We start from the raw sequence: 15,231 nt of genomic DNA, 5'->3' as shown, positions 1-15,231 counted from the left end.
TCTAGAGATGACATGGGGACAAATTTTTCCTCGTCCCCACGGGAAGTTATTCTCCCTTCCTATCCCGCCCCAGCAAGTTATTTTCCTGTCCCTGCCCCATTCCTGCAAGCTCTCTCCTCATCTGCACAAGCCTCAAACACTTTAAAATCATATGTATTCGAGGCTTGCGCGGTTAAGGCAGAGGGTACAGAAATGGGGCAGGGACAAGGACAGTGGAAAAACTCGCAGGAACGGGATGGGGAAAAAATGTGTCCCCATGTCATTCTCTATGTGAGCTAGAGAATGACACGGGGACAAATTTTTCACCGTTCCCGCAGGAACTCATTTTCCTGTCCCAGCGAGTTCTTTTCCTGTCCCTACCCCATTCCTGCAAGCTCTGTCCTCATCTGCACAAGTCTCAACACTTTAAAATCATAAGTGTTCGAGGCTTGTGTGGTTAAGGCAGAGCTTACAGGAATGAGGAAGGGGCAGGGAGAGGGAGAGCAACAAAACTCATGGGGACAGGACAGGGAAATTGAGTTCCTCCGGGAAAGGGGACAAATTTGTCCCTGTGTTATTCTCTAATGTGGGCCTTCCAACTGTGGCCTCAAATGCCACTTTAAATCCTCAAAGAAATATGCCTGGCCTTGGTGCGGTTATCCTAGTTCCTGCTTGGTAAATATCCAAAGTTGGTTGGATGGTTTCCTTGCAAGATAGTACGGGGCATGCATTCAGTTCTGAAGCTGATTCTGCTCTTCAGGATGGAGTGTTGGGGATATCATGGAGGTAAAGCCCAGACTCTTGCACAATGGGGAATCAGTAAGCATGTGTTTCACTTTCCCAAGAGAGCTATTGTCTTCTGCTCTCTATTACTACTACTATTAATTATTTCTATAGCGCTATCAGACGTACCCGGCGCTGTACAGTCACAAGAAGACAGTCCATGCTCAAAAGAGCTTATAATGTAAACAGACAAGACAGATAAACAGGATGTCATGGATACAGTTAAGGGGAACGGTTAATCTGCTGGCTGGGTTGGTGGGCAGTGGGGAGTAAGATTATGGATTGAATCTCTACTGAGGATTATCACCACAATGGCTGAGGAACACAGAGAAAAGGGTGAGGAAGTAAAGCTGGTGACCCCCTTTTTCTCCAGACTACTGTAAATGCAAGGTCGCTGGGGCAGTTTGAGTTGGAAACCCAAAAGGACAGGAGTTATAATTTTGTGGTTTATTTTTTTTTTAATCTCCCTGCCATTATGGCTTATGTAAGGCCATCCTCGGAAAAGTAAAATGTTAGAAGACCTGATAGCTTCCCTACGTCTTCAGGAAAAAATTTCTCGTCATCTGCCTATATTTACAAGCTGTGCTGATACTTTGGTCCAAAAGAAACAGTCATATGCATGCTTCCGTGTGCCTCTGCTCACCTTCATCCAGTTCTTTCACAATACTGCATGTTGGAAAAAAAGGCCTACCTGTTGAGTATTTATTGCCGATTTCCACCATCAGAAAGAGTCCACATGAAAACTTTTTTTTTTACGCATGTGAAACCAGTGTCTAAGCTAAGCTATGTGAAGAATGCAAGAGTACCTTGAAAAGCACTGAAATCTGAATTGCATTGGCATTTGGAGGTGACACCCTTTTCCACACCTTCTGTCTCCTCCCTGAATGAGTCACCTGATGTGAAGGAGAGAGATTGCTTTTAAGGTAGGCACTTTGAGGGCGATCGATACTGCTCTCCTTAGAGTTGCTGCTACACCTTCCTCTCAGGTGGCCACCCTGAGCCTCACTGCACTTGTCAGCTGCAGAGAACAGGCTGTCGACAACTTAAGGTAAGCAAAAAGACGATTTCTATAAGCAACTATTAAAGTGTGTGCAAAGTGCATGTGGAATTAGATTTATAAGGTTCCATAATCACAGAGGTTGTGCTTGCCTTGGAGCTTTTGGAAAGAGAGATTGTGAGCCTCTGGGACAGAAAAATACCCAGCGAGGGCTGAACGTACACGCTTTGATAGCTTTTGGGCTTGCAGGGGGTATACACGAAAAGAAATACAACATAATGTTCCACTGAGAAGCTCACAAAAGAAGCAAATTACTCTGCGGTGCGATGGCAGATTTCTCTAGCCTTTTGACACTAACATTCATGCCTTAAAGACAAGTGATTAAATGCACCGATCAGCACCAGCAGGGCTGTTTAGGGGTAACGACAAAGAAACGTTAAGTGGCCTGCTAAAATGAACAAGGTTTTGCTGAGATTTCCTTATGACAGAAGCAGGTTAGCGTGGAACAAAACAATGCATTTATCAGTCTTGGAGGAATCTTCCCAAGTGTTCAAAAACTTGACATGTATAAACCAATACCGAGAAGAAAAGGGTCACTCTATATTTCCCCATTAGTTTTCCTTGATTCTTAAACTGACCTAGCACATATACAAAGATAAGGCTTACCACCCGGCAAGTGGTTTGCGCTAGCTAGAGCTTCAAAGCTGTTATCTCTCTCAGAACCTCAGGATCCCCACCCAAGCCTTGAGAAACCAGTCTCGGTGGTTTTCTTTGTTACAAATAGACAAGTACTGTAAATTCTTTCTATACCTATAAACTTATCATGGAAGCTCCTTTCCTGTTATGGGTCTTTTCTTATAGGCTAGTTAGTGGGAATACAATCTACAAACAGACTCTGCCAAACCTAACAGAAAAAAAAAAAAGATACTGTATAAGTGATATAATGGATAGGGTTCAGATCTATAGCATAAATAACTTATGATAGTTTAAGAGTAATCAATAAGAGAACCAGAGAAATCCATAGAATGAGGTTCATTTGTACCTGCAAAATTATGTAAGCCATTGGGACTGCTTCTGACTTTAGCTGTTCTCCAAGGTGCCCACAATAGTCTTTAACACTTGCGATGAACTTAACTACATCTCTAAATGCTCAATTGCATGGTAGCCAATCAACTTCCAGTTCATTGGGTTTTCATTCTACACTCCATAGCCCCTTAATACACCCAAACATCTGGACCCGGATAGGCCCATAAAAAATTCACACAGCCTGGGAACTGGTTCATCAAGTCACACACCCAAGGCTTTTTGCCTGATTTGTCAGGGGAAAAGTGGAATTATCAGGAAGTGCTGAATACTGGATACTGTATTCTGTCACTAAAAACCCTGACAGGTGACTTTTCAAGAGCGGTTTCCCATGTAACAGCTTCAAACTGGCATGGAGATTGACTTATAACAAGTTCATGTTTATTTGTTTCCCTTTCCCTTTCTAAGAATGAATTGTTGATATTGTAGTAGGTGACATTAGGAGAGAGTGTAGCGCAGTGGCTAAAGCTACAGCCTCAGCACCCTGAGGTTTGTGGGTTCAAATCCATGTTCCTCGGGGGTCCTTGATTGAGAATGTGTTTAGCTAAACGCATTGCTTAACTGGCGCCATTTTGAAAGTTAAGCAATGCTTTAGCTAAACGCATGCTCAATCAAGGACCCTCGAGGAATGGGGCCCGTCGGGCATAAACACATTGAACTGAATTATCGCACTATTGCACTTTATCACACAGCATTAAGATAAGTGCATATTTATTATAATATATTTATTAGTATTTATTCAAATTCAAGTATATAAAAAATACAAAAATATTGAATTATAGAGTGTTATGGTCGATGAATGACAACCTGATCTGCAATAGCTATCTCAATGAACATTTATTGAAAGCGCAGGAGCTCTGAGACCATTTCCTCTTGTGTTTACAACGCTCCTGTTAAATTGAAATCTGTTTGCACTGTGTATTTAAGTACCAGAGGTTTCCTCCATTTGTTTGCCATAGTATTCTATAAATAGCACCTAAATTTGATTGACATGTGGCAGGCACCTATCAATTTAGGCACCATTTATAGAATCAGGTCCATTATGTACTCATATAAATGCATAAAAAATTATCTAGTTAGGAAGATGATGCCTTCTTTTATGTGATTAAGGACTCAATTCTATAAAGGGTACCCAAATTTGGGCATTGATTAAAATTAATGCTGAGCACTTTTCCATAAACAACACTCAGATTTGGGTGCTGTTTATAGAATGAGGATTTACACCAAGTAAAACCTGATGTAAATTTTCATGTCTAAATTAGGCATGGATCTCCCTTATTCTCTAACACTGCACACAATTCCAGGGATGCCTCTGATCCGCCAGTACTGGGAGGAAGTGACATCGTATTTTAAGGCCACCTTTTTAGCTCTGCTTTGTAAAAGGAATCCTAAATGCCTTTTTTGTCTGGATACCTTGTTATAAAACTACTCAGTTTAGAGGTAATTTTTATAACAGGGCACCTATAAAAATGTCCAGAAATGGTCCTATTTTATAAATTAAAATGCAAATATTATATAGTCCCTGGTGGTTTATATATTCAAACACATTGTAAGGAGTTCATTAGTGCTCAAAAGGATTTGAGAGACCAGACTTAGAGCAAAGCCCCAGCAGTAGTATATCTCTCCTTTTTCAATCACTGCACTTTCAAAACTTCAGCAAACAAATTTTTTTTCTTAAATGCACTTTCCTGCAAGATGTTTGAGATCTCAGGGAGGGATGTTGCTCATCAGTTTAAAAGAAAACAGGATTTGCTATTTAAAATCTTCTAGAACACAATTCTTCAACTGCCGGTCCGCGAAGGATTCAGGTCCCCGCCGCAACGAAAGTGCCGGCGTCAGCTGACTTGCAACTTCCTGTTGCCGTCGCTGTGCCGGGACTCCTGCCTTCGCCGGGACTCCTGCCACGTATGTTTCTTGCCTTGTCTCCGCACCTCCCGACCAGCAGCGGCAGCTCTGTGTACTTTTAACTTCGGCACAGAGCTGCCCCTAAGCAGTAGTTTAGCGCGGTTTCATGAGACAGCCTCGGGGCCTTTGCTAGGTCGGCCTGCTTCGATGATGCGATGTGGGCCGGCCTAGCAAAGGCCCCGAGGCTGCCTCATGAAACCACACTAAACTACTGCTTAGGGACAGCTCTGTGCCGAAGTTAAAAGCACACACAGCTGCCGCTTGCCTAAAGACTCTTGGGCCGCTGAAGGAGGGCAAAGAGCAGCTGTCCTGGAGGTTTCCCTTCCTCTCAAATTTGCAGGTCCCTTTTTTTTTTTTTTCTTCAAACGGCAACGGGCCCCAGCATCGACATCAAGTAAGTTCCACTGTTCCTTGCAAGCGGTTCTGCTCGCCCAAAGCTTCCCCTCTGACATGAGCCACCCTCAGGGGAAAGAAAGTGACCCGCAAAGGTGAGGGGAAGGGGGGCAGATGATGGAAGTTGGGGGGGAGAGAGAAGGGGCAGATGATGGAATGGAGGAGATGAGAGAGAGAAGGGGACAAATGATGGAAGTGAGAAGAAGGGAGAGAGAGCAGAAAGCAGATGGATGACAGTTGAGAGGGGAGAGCAGATGCTGAATGGAAGTGGGGGAAAGAACACTTACTAGATGGAAGGAGGAGATAAATAAAGGAGGAAGAAAATAGTAAGATAATGGAGGGGTGAGGGGAAGGGGTGACAAGTGAAAAGAGGGAAACAGGACTAAATAGTAAGAAAGAATTTAATTTAGATGGAGGCAGAAAATAGAGAAGGAAGACTAGAGAAGAAAAGGGAAGAGAGAGCAGAGAACGATATCAGATCTGAGTGGTGGAAATGAGAAGAGAGAGATGCTAAAAACCACAGGGGGGAGGGAAAGACAGAGATGCCAGACCATGAGGGGAACAGAAGGAAGATGATGGATGCCAGACCAAAATGGGGGGGAGGGCAGGAGGAGAGATGGCAGGGAAAGACAGACAGTGAATGAAAGGGGCAGATGCTGGACTGAAGAGACAGAGAAGGTTATCATGCCGCTGTACCGGGCCATGGTAAGCCCTCACCTGGAGTACTACGTCCAGCACTGGTCACCGTACATGAAGAAGGACACGGTACTACTCGAAAGGGTCCAGAGAAGAGCGACTAAGATGGTTAAGGGGTTGGAGGAGCTGCCGTACAGCGAAAGATTAGAGAAACTGGGCCTCTTCTCCCTCGAACAAAGGAGATTAAGAGGGGACATAATCGAAACATTCAAGATACTGAAGGGAATAGACTTAGTAGAGAAAGACACTATTCACCTTCTCCAAGGTAGGGAGAACGAGAGGGCACTCTCTAAAGTTGAAAGGGGATAGATTCCGTACAAACGTAAGGAAGTTCTTCTTCACCCAGAGAGTGGTAGAAAGCTGGAACGCTCTTCAAGAGGCTGTTATAGGGGAAAACACCCTCCAAGGATTCAAGACAAAGTTAGACAAGTTCCTGCTGAACAGGAACATGCGCTGGTAGGGCTAGTCTCAGTTAGGGTGCTGGTCTTAGACCAGAGGGCCGCCGCGTGAGCGGACTGCTGGGCATGATGGACCACTGGTCTGACCCAGCAGTGGCAATTCTTATGTTCTTAGGGCAGACGCTGGATGGAAGAGAGTGAAAAGGCAATGAAAGCAGAAACCAGAGACGACAAAAGGTAGAAAAAAATAATTTTATTTCTACCTTGTGATTCAAATATATCAGATTTGAAATATGTATCTTGCTAGACATAACTGGGGAGTGCAAAGTCCAGGCAGTGTCTCTTTAGCTTCCAGCTGGCTTAGGGCTCTTTCTGACCAGGGGGCAATTGCCCTAGTTCCACTCCCCTAACACCATTCCTGTCATGTGTGACTGTGGTATTCTGTTACATGATATTTGTGTAGCATTCTGTAATAATTTGGCTTATTCAGTTTTCTTGATAGTAGAGGGGATATATGTGAAGGGGAGTGGAGACAGGGGTTTTGTTTATCTTTACCCTGTATTATTTGTATTTATAAAATGACAATTGTATAGAATATCGTTTCTTTTTATACTTTAATAAAATATGTTCAATATAAAATCATAACTATTTGAGGCTTGTGCGGATGGGATCAGATGGTTTGTGGGACCGAGCTCGCGGGGACGGGGCGGCGATGGTTTTTTAAAAAAATTTCAGTCTTAGTAGTTTGCCAGTCCACGAAATAATTATTTTATTTCCGCCGGTCCATAGGTGTAAAAAGGTTGAAGAACACTGTTCTAGAATATCTATTTTCTCAATTGCCGCTAAGAATCTCTGGAATTCAATTCCAGGTATAATGAGATTATGCAAAGATCATGTATCTTTCAAGAAATTGTTAAAAACACAGTTGTTTGTGGACGCCTTTCTCTAACTCTGTGGTTATTCTTTGTTTTAGATTTAAATAATTTTGTAGTAAGGAAATTTTGTGGGGAAGATTGACGCGTTTGCTGCGTTTTATAATGTTTGTTTGTGCTTGAAATTGTGGATGTAAATGTTTTGTACACTGCTTAGATTTAAGCGATTCATATATGTTTACAATAAATAAATTAAAAAAATCAACATATCTGTGCGTGTTTTGATGTGTTTTGCATCCAGCTTCTTCAGAAAACCCGACAAAAATGTTTTCGGTGCTGGTCTCGATATGTGAAGATACTTAATGACTCTTATCATAAGATAAGATGAGTCATTAAGTAGACTGATCATTCCCCTAAAATTTCAAGTTCCTAGTTTAGGAAAGGCCTTCCAATATGAAGGTGTAAATTTCATTTGTCAGAACGAATATATTTGTTAAGCTTCACCTTATGAATCATCCTTGCCTTTAGCAAGATCTGAGCTAGAAACAGTAATGCAAGCTTTGATACTATCACAACTAGGGGCCCCTTTTACTAAGCTGCGTATGCTAAACCTGCGCTACGCGGCTAGAACTAATGCCAGCTCAATGGCGTTGGCGTCTAGCGCGCGGGGCAATTCTGCGCGCACCAAGCATGTGCTAAAACCACTAGCGCAGCTTAGTAAAAGGAATCCTAGGTTATAGATTATAGGACATTTATAGTTTATTCATTTGTATCCTGTTTTGTACAAAGTGGGTCGCAACAAATACATACACAGTATTAAAAACAATAGTACATGTACAATAGACTAATCGCAAGCAGTAAGAAAATATATAAGCCAGTGTTTTTCAACCGCTGTTCCGCGGCACACTAGTGTGCCGCGAGATGTTGCCTGGTGTGCCGCAGGGCCGCCGGGCCCGGAGCTGACAGGGGGCCCGAGGCAGGGGCGCCAGTAGCTCGCCAAGGCAAAGTGAGTCGATCACCCAGGACTCACTTTGTCTTGGCGATCTAATCTATGGAGCCGATAAGTCTTCTTCTCCCCGACGTCAATTATACAGTCGGAGAGGAAGTTCGGGCCAGCCAATCGCTGCCTGGCTGTGCGGAACTTCCTCTCCGATTGTAGAATTGACGTCAGGGAGAGCATGCGTCGGCGTCGGCTTTGGGGCCTGTTATCCATTGGTGGGTCCTGTTCCCCGATGGCAGTGGCAGTGGCTTGGGGAACGGCAGGGAGAAAGAAAGAAAGGGGGCAGGCAGGGAAACAGAAGGAAAGAAGAGAAACAGAAAAAAAGAAAGAAAGGTCAGGGAGAGAGGAAGAAAAAGTTGGGGGAGGGAATGAGGTGTGGAGGAGAGAAAGCATACAGGCTGATAGAAGGGAAGAAAGATTGGATGCACAGTCAGAAGAAGAAAGTGCAACCAGAAATCACCAGACAAGGTAGGAAAAATGATTTTATTTTAAATTTAGCAAAGTGGAGGCAGTATTACCACAGTTTTCAAAGGAATTTGCCCAAATAACTTAATAGTTAACTGGGTAAATTCCCAGAGATGAAAACTTCCCTTCACTTACTATGCACAGTTCTGAATTTATATCTGCTGTCTATATTTTACAATATGGTCACCTTTTACTAAACCGCAATAGTGGTTTTTAGCGCAGGGAGCCTATGAGCGTCAAGAGCAGCGCTGGACATTCAGCGCAGCTCCCTGCGCTAAAAACTGCTATTGTGGTTTAATAAAAAGGATGGAGGGTATATTTGTCTATTTTTGTATGCTATAAAAACCAAATACAGAGAGAGACTGAGAGCTGTTGACGAAGAGCTATGTGTGTGTCTTTCTTCGATTCCAGCCAGAATATCAGCTTTGTGTTCAGCCAAACAGGCCCAGGTTTCGCACTGAATAAAGTATTTTATAATTTTTATTTCATAATAAAGTAATTATAAAATACTTTCTTTGTGTTTATTTGATTCCTATTCAAGAGAATTACTTTATATATAGTCAATATAGGCAGAGAGTTAAATTTTTTAACATTTTCTTATGGTGGTGTGCCTCGTGATTTTTTTCATGAAACAAGTGTGCCTTTGCCCAAAAAAGGTTGAAAAACACTGATATAAGCGACCAGTGCTCAAATATGCCATGGAGCACTCGGCGTTCAGACTTCATCTTACAAAATAAATACCTCTTTAATAATCTCTTAAAATTATTCAGGTTTTTCTGTTGGCGTATATGCATCAGAATCTCATTCCATTCTCGAGGGCCTATACAGGAAAACATACATGACCTAGACACTTTCAGCCTCAATTGCTTGACCGTTGGGCTATGTAGGTCAACACGAACCACAGAACACAATATAATAGGACGTTTTCCTTGTAATAATTTTTTTATAAAATGACATCAGGAGTTATGCATGTAGAAGTATGAGCAGTGACAAGAAAAGGTGCTTACTTTTACAGGATCTATGTGTAGCATGATGCAGGATGGAGCATAGACAGAGTTGCAATTTACCCACATTTATAAAGCATGGCTCAGATTCTATGCATTAAAATCTTTGAAACTTGGCTAAAGTGCAAGACACCATTACCCACAACAGGTAATATAGAGAGGTATCAGGGATCTCAAGCGCTCACAGCTAAAAGCCCGATGTTTGTTTCAAGGCAAATAACTACAAGGTGAGCTATCATTGGTCCCATACATTCTCTGAATTTTTATATATTATTTTATATGATTTGGTGATTTCCTATACCGTACTTTCTCATTGTGAGATTCAATATAGAAGTACTTAGCTTCAATGTATAATCTTGGCGATGGAAGATCTCCGTTTCGCTCCTATCGTTATACAGGAGCTTTGTTAGGACAGGCGCCACAGGCAGCACTGTAAATCAAACATATAGTTTCACAGAATATCACTAATTTATTGAATCTAAATATCACTAATTTATTAAATCAAAATATGTAATGGTGTCTTGTACTTTAGCCAAGTTTCAAAGGTTTTAGTGTGTTTCACAATATTTTGGAGTGTCAGATTCTATGCATGACAGCTAAAGTTAAGCGCCTAAATTGGTGTGCCTAGCCAATATGGTGCCTAACTTAATTATTCAATTAGCTTAATTGGCACCAATAACAATTTAAATTAACTTAAAATTAATTACTAGGCACCTTCCGATTTTGGGTAGGTGCCTTCCAAAAATTAGGTGTGGTTAAGGGTGAAATGTGGGCATTTCTTGGGTGTGTTTTCCATGTAGGTGCCTAAAATAGACTTAGGAATTTAGTCTAAACTAGACTGGTATTTAGTCTAACAAAATCCAGGCATAAATAGGGACCACCTAAATGCATTTTAGACGCTGCTAGGCGTGATTCTTTAAACGGCACCTAACTGAAGATTGACACATGTGCTGCATTTTTCTGTGCCTACAGTACTTTTTAGGCTCTATTTGTATACGCGGGGCCTATGTGTGTATGTGCATTAATTATATGTGATTATTTACATCTGCTTCCCAGCAGGTGTAAATATCCATGGTTTCAATCTAGGTATGATTTCTGCTGCTTTCAATATTTCAATTAATATTAATGATTTCTAAATTCAGTATTTATACTTTGACATGATATTATTGGTGATTTTATTTGACAGTTCTTTGGCATTGTTTGTTTTTTTTCCTTAATTATCCCCCCCACCCCTTTTATGAAGTAAGGACAGACCCAAGAGAAGTTTATACAAAGTATGAAACATACCCCTCCTTTTATGAAGCCTTGTTAGGGTTTTTATTGCCAGCCACAGTAGTAAAAGCTCCAACTACTAAGAGGAATTCTAAGAGCGTTAGAACTTTTACGGCCACGGCTAGCGATTAGACCCTAATGCGGCTTCAAAAAAGGAGGGATATGTTTCATACTTTGTGTAAACTTCTCTTGGGTCTGTCCTAAGTATGAAAGGCTCATAATCAGTACTGGGATTTATGATGTCTTGACGTAGATTCTCTTTGGGCCAGGGGGAAGGGAAGGTTTTTTTTTAACCTTGAAGACCCAAGATATGGTGCGTGTTTTCTTTGGTGAAATATCAAACGAGGTATTGAAGCATAAAGCATAAATCTTTGCTAAAGACTTTGTTCCACATATATAGTATAATACTTAATTCATCTTTTTCTTGTAGCATTTATAGGGACCCGTTTGCAAAGCAGCATTTAGAAGTGGCCTTAGCACACCCTTACGTGGATCTTTTCTGCACACTAAAGCCATTTTAATAGTGGCCGAAAATAGCACGTGGGATCTCTTAAGAGAAAGGATGGGCAGACTGGGATGGGCCATTTGGCCTTTACCTGCCATCACGTTTCTATGTTTTAAGCATGTGGCCATTAAAAATTAGCATAAGCCCATACCGCTATCTATTTTATACGTGGTAAGGGCTGACATGCTAATCATGTGCTAATTATTTAGTACACAGCAATGCAGCTGCAATGATTACTGCAGATATACCCACACTCTGCTCCAGACATACCTCCTACATAGTAAAAATAAAAATAATTTTTTAACACGTAGTGTACACACGCTAACCCAGAGCATACTGCAGGATACCTCAACAAGCTCTGTAGTAAGCCCTTTTAAGCTGCAATAAGTACGTACTAATGCTTACTGCAGCGTTTGTTTGCTCTTTCCTTCAGCTTTGGGGGTTGCCTCTGGGCAACTAAACAAGTTTCTCCAAGTTCATAATTCTTGTGATACTATCAGGATGTACCGGTACTCCTTTTTCCAATTTTATTATTTACTTATTTATTACAATTGTTCTATTCCACATAATCTAAAAATTCTTGGTGAATTACAAGGACAACATACATAGTCCCACAATAAGGGGTGAATTCATCAATGTGTGCTATTGTTAACAGGTTATTATACCACAAAGTTGTGCTATTTTAGCACAAGGACTCATTGGATCAAATAGGACCCCGTGCTAAAATAGCACAATTTGTGGTAAAAATAACCCGTCTTGACAGTAGCACACGTTGATGAATCCTAGTCACAAATGTTACAGCACAAGAGTTAAACAATAGATTGAGATATCTAGAGTTCATGGTTACCAAGACATGAAATCGCTTCATTTATACTGGATCACATTGGCTATTGAATGGAAAACTACATTGAATTGCTTCTCTTGGGTTGGGATACCAGAAGAATGCAAGAGATTACATTACATTACATTAGTGACTTCTATTCCGCCTGTGCCTTGCAGTTCTAGGCGGATTACAAAAGAGCTAACTGGACATTTCCAGGAGGATTACAATTTTGGATTACAAATATGATAAGATAATTGGATATTTCCAGGAGATATTACAAATGAGATAACAAATAAGATAATTGGACATCTCCAGGAGCTTTACAGTTTAGGGAGCTGTATTCTTGGTTGATCCTTTGAAGAGAGGTTACGTGTGGGGTAGTGACTTTGAGGGGGGATTAACCAGGGAGGGGAGGGACAAGGGGAAGAGTTAAGACATACTGAGCATACTGATGTCATACTGAGCCCAGCAAGTGGCCTACGAGGGGCCACTGAAAAGTTCTTGGCCCAACCAACAAAGTCGGGGGTCATCTCCATTGAGGGCTAGACACTTGCCTCCTCTTTTACCATAAGGTGCATTAAACGCTAACACATCCATAGGCTAACATGCATGCGTTAGCGTTTAGCGCACGCTAATCGGTTAGCACACCTTAGTAAAAGAGGGCCTTAGTCCAGCAATTTTTCCACTTTTTTTTGTTCCATATTTTTCCAATGGAACGAAAAAAGTGGAAAATCACTGGACAATAGCCCTCAATGGAGACTGGCCTTCATTGAAAATACGAGTTCTCAGCTCAACTAACAAAGTTGGGGCAATCTAGATAACCTGGAAGCATCTAGTAGTTGGAAGTTCTCCTCCCCACTATCTACTCCATACACAAGAAGTTAATAATTTTTGTATTGTTACATTTCAAGTATCATTTCCAGCACTATTCATGTTTGGTTTTCTTTTAGTTAGTTTTCATTTTTGTGTTGGGAGCAATGTCATTATGAATGTGCCCTTTTTATTATTTCTTTATTTGATGAATCCTGTAGTTGTATAGTCTTATTTTTAAAGCATTCTGTATGGGATGTGAGAAATTAAAAATATGTATTTAAAGAGTATGCCCTCTTGTCAAACAGTGTGCACTATTCTTTGGCAATAAGAACCACAGGTTGTTCTGACTTTTTCTGCTCATTTTGGGATTGTTAATGATATAGAACTTCAGTAGACTCTCAGTTAACCGGCACCCATGAGAATTGGTAGGTGTAAGATAAATGTAGTTTCTAGTTGCTTGAGAGTTACTATTAAAAATAGGCCCAACTGATACTATACCCCATACCATACCATAAACTGAATTGACTTTGAAATTAATATTGAAATACAGTGAATATAAGCAAATAAAGACAAAAAATAGCTTTGTGAATGCAGTGTGCAATTTTAGTTAAATGGCAGTCAATAAACTCTCTCTTCCTCTCTCTATCATCCCTCCACCCCCACTTGTAGGTCCATCATCTCTTTCTCCCTTCACACCCTGCTTTCTGGTCTGGGTCACTTTCTCTGTCCCCCTTCTCTCCTCCCCCCGACCCACTTATGAGTCCAGCATCCATCTATTTCCCCTCCCCTGCCCTTTACCCTGCAGGTCCAGCATCCATGTCCTTTCCTCCCCCACACATGTTTGGTCCACCTCCCTCTCCCACACGGGTCTGCCCTCCCTCCCTCTGCATGAGTCTAGCCTCTGATGGACCCCCTCACCTGCGGCTCTCTCAAAGCAGTGGCAGCCAGTCAACAGAGACAGCACTGTAAATAGGCTGCTTGTGGCCAACCTCAACAGGGCCTTTCCTCTGCAGCGGCAGAACTCATGCAGCAGAGGAAAGGTTCTGCCAGGGCTAGAGGGAGGGAGGGGGTTGTCAGGTCAGGAGCATGGGAGATGATTTTTTTTTTTTGCCAGTTGGTTGAGAATGCCAGTTGGTTGTGTTCCGGTTAACTGGGATTCTACTATGAATGGACCAGTCTACTAGAAACTGTCCAAACCTTTTCTGAACCCCACTATATTATTCATTTTGACACTATCCTTTGGGAAATTAAATTTCACATTGACTGTGGAATTACATTTCTTAAACTTAATTTGAAGCCAGTGCCTAAAATGTGAAGAAAAAGTAGGGATTTCAAGCTTTTGAATAGCTTTATTTTCCGCATGTAGCCTACTGCATATGAAAGTTTACTACAATTCCGAGTTAATGGGATGCAATGCAATGCAGCTCATTAACTAAGGGCTCCTTTTACAAAGCCGCGCTAGAGCCTTAACGCGTGGAATAGTACACGCTAATTTGCCATGTGCGCTAGCCGCTACCGCCTCCTTATGAGCAGGCGATAGATTTTCAGCTAGCGCGCACTATAGCGCGCGCTAATCTGGTGCGTGGGTTAAAACCGCTAGCGCGGCTTAGTAAAAGGAGCCCTAAGAACTCAGCAATAATTGGTACATAAAGATGGTTTTGCAAGGAGGAGGGGTTCGCAAAGTTGAAAGGTAGTTATATTTTTCAACTATCCAGAACTTTTGCATGGTAACATACAGACAAGGTTGTTAGTCTGCAGGAAATTCTGTGGTTTAGTACAGTGGTCCCCAACCCTGTCCTGGAGGACCAACAGCCAGTCGGGTTTTTGGGATAGCCCTAATGGAAATGCATGGGGCAGATCTGCATTCTTATCATCTTCATTAAATGCAAATCTCTTTCATGCATATTCATTAGGGCTAAGCTGAAAAGCTGACTGGCTGGTGGTCCTCCAGGACAGGGTTGGGAACCACTGGTTTAGTACACCAGTCTCTAAATCTATCAGTTTGCTTCTCGTAGTCCTAGTACTATCAGAAGAGGATCTAGAATGATTTTCTAGAAACCTGTTCCACACAACTCATGTTTTTAAAAACCTCTTCTATAACCCTGTGCCCCCAAGTCATATTTTCTCCAAACTTAGTGGCCCTTTACTAACAGATATTTAGGGCTCCTTTTACAAATGTGTGCTAGCGTTTTTAGTGTACGCACCGGATTAGCGCGCGCTACCTGAAAACCTACCGCCTGTTC

The 15,231-nt window shown here is 41.8% G+C and overlaps 1 protein-coding gene across 6 annotated transcripts in view; it reads left to right on the top strand.

Moving 5' to 3' along the window:
* Nucleotides 1-1,656: 1,656 nt before the first annotated feature.
* Nucleotides 1,657-15,231, top strand: part of SCEL (sciellin) — a 314,001-nt gene continuing 300,426 nt past the window's right edge. For 3 of the 6 annotated variants that reach the window (XM_033948694.1, XM_033948696.1, XM_033948691.1), the window contains exon 1: nucleotides 1,657-1,810. The gene's annotated coding sequence lies outside the window, so the exon portion shown is untranslated. The remainder of the gene's footprint in view (nucleotides 1,811-15,231) is intronic. The other 3 variants (XM_033948695.1, XM_033948690.1, XM_033948692.1) reach the window with 2 other exon arrangements.

The sequence above is a fragment of the Geotrypetes seraphini genome, chromosome 6, assembly GCF_902459505.1.
Source record: "Geotrypetes seraphini chromosome 6, aGeoSer1.1, whole genome shotgun sequence".
NCBI lineage: Eukaryota > Metazoa > Chordata > Amphibia > Gymnophiona > Dermophiidae > Geotrypetes > Geotrypetes seraphini.
This window is presented reverse-complemented; position numbering and strand designations above follow the sequence as displayed.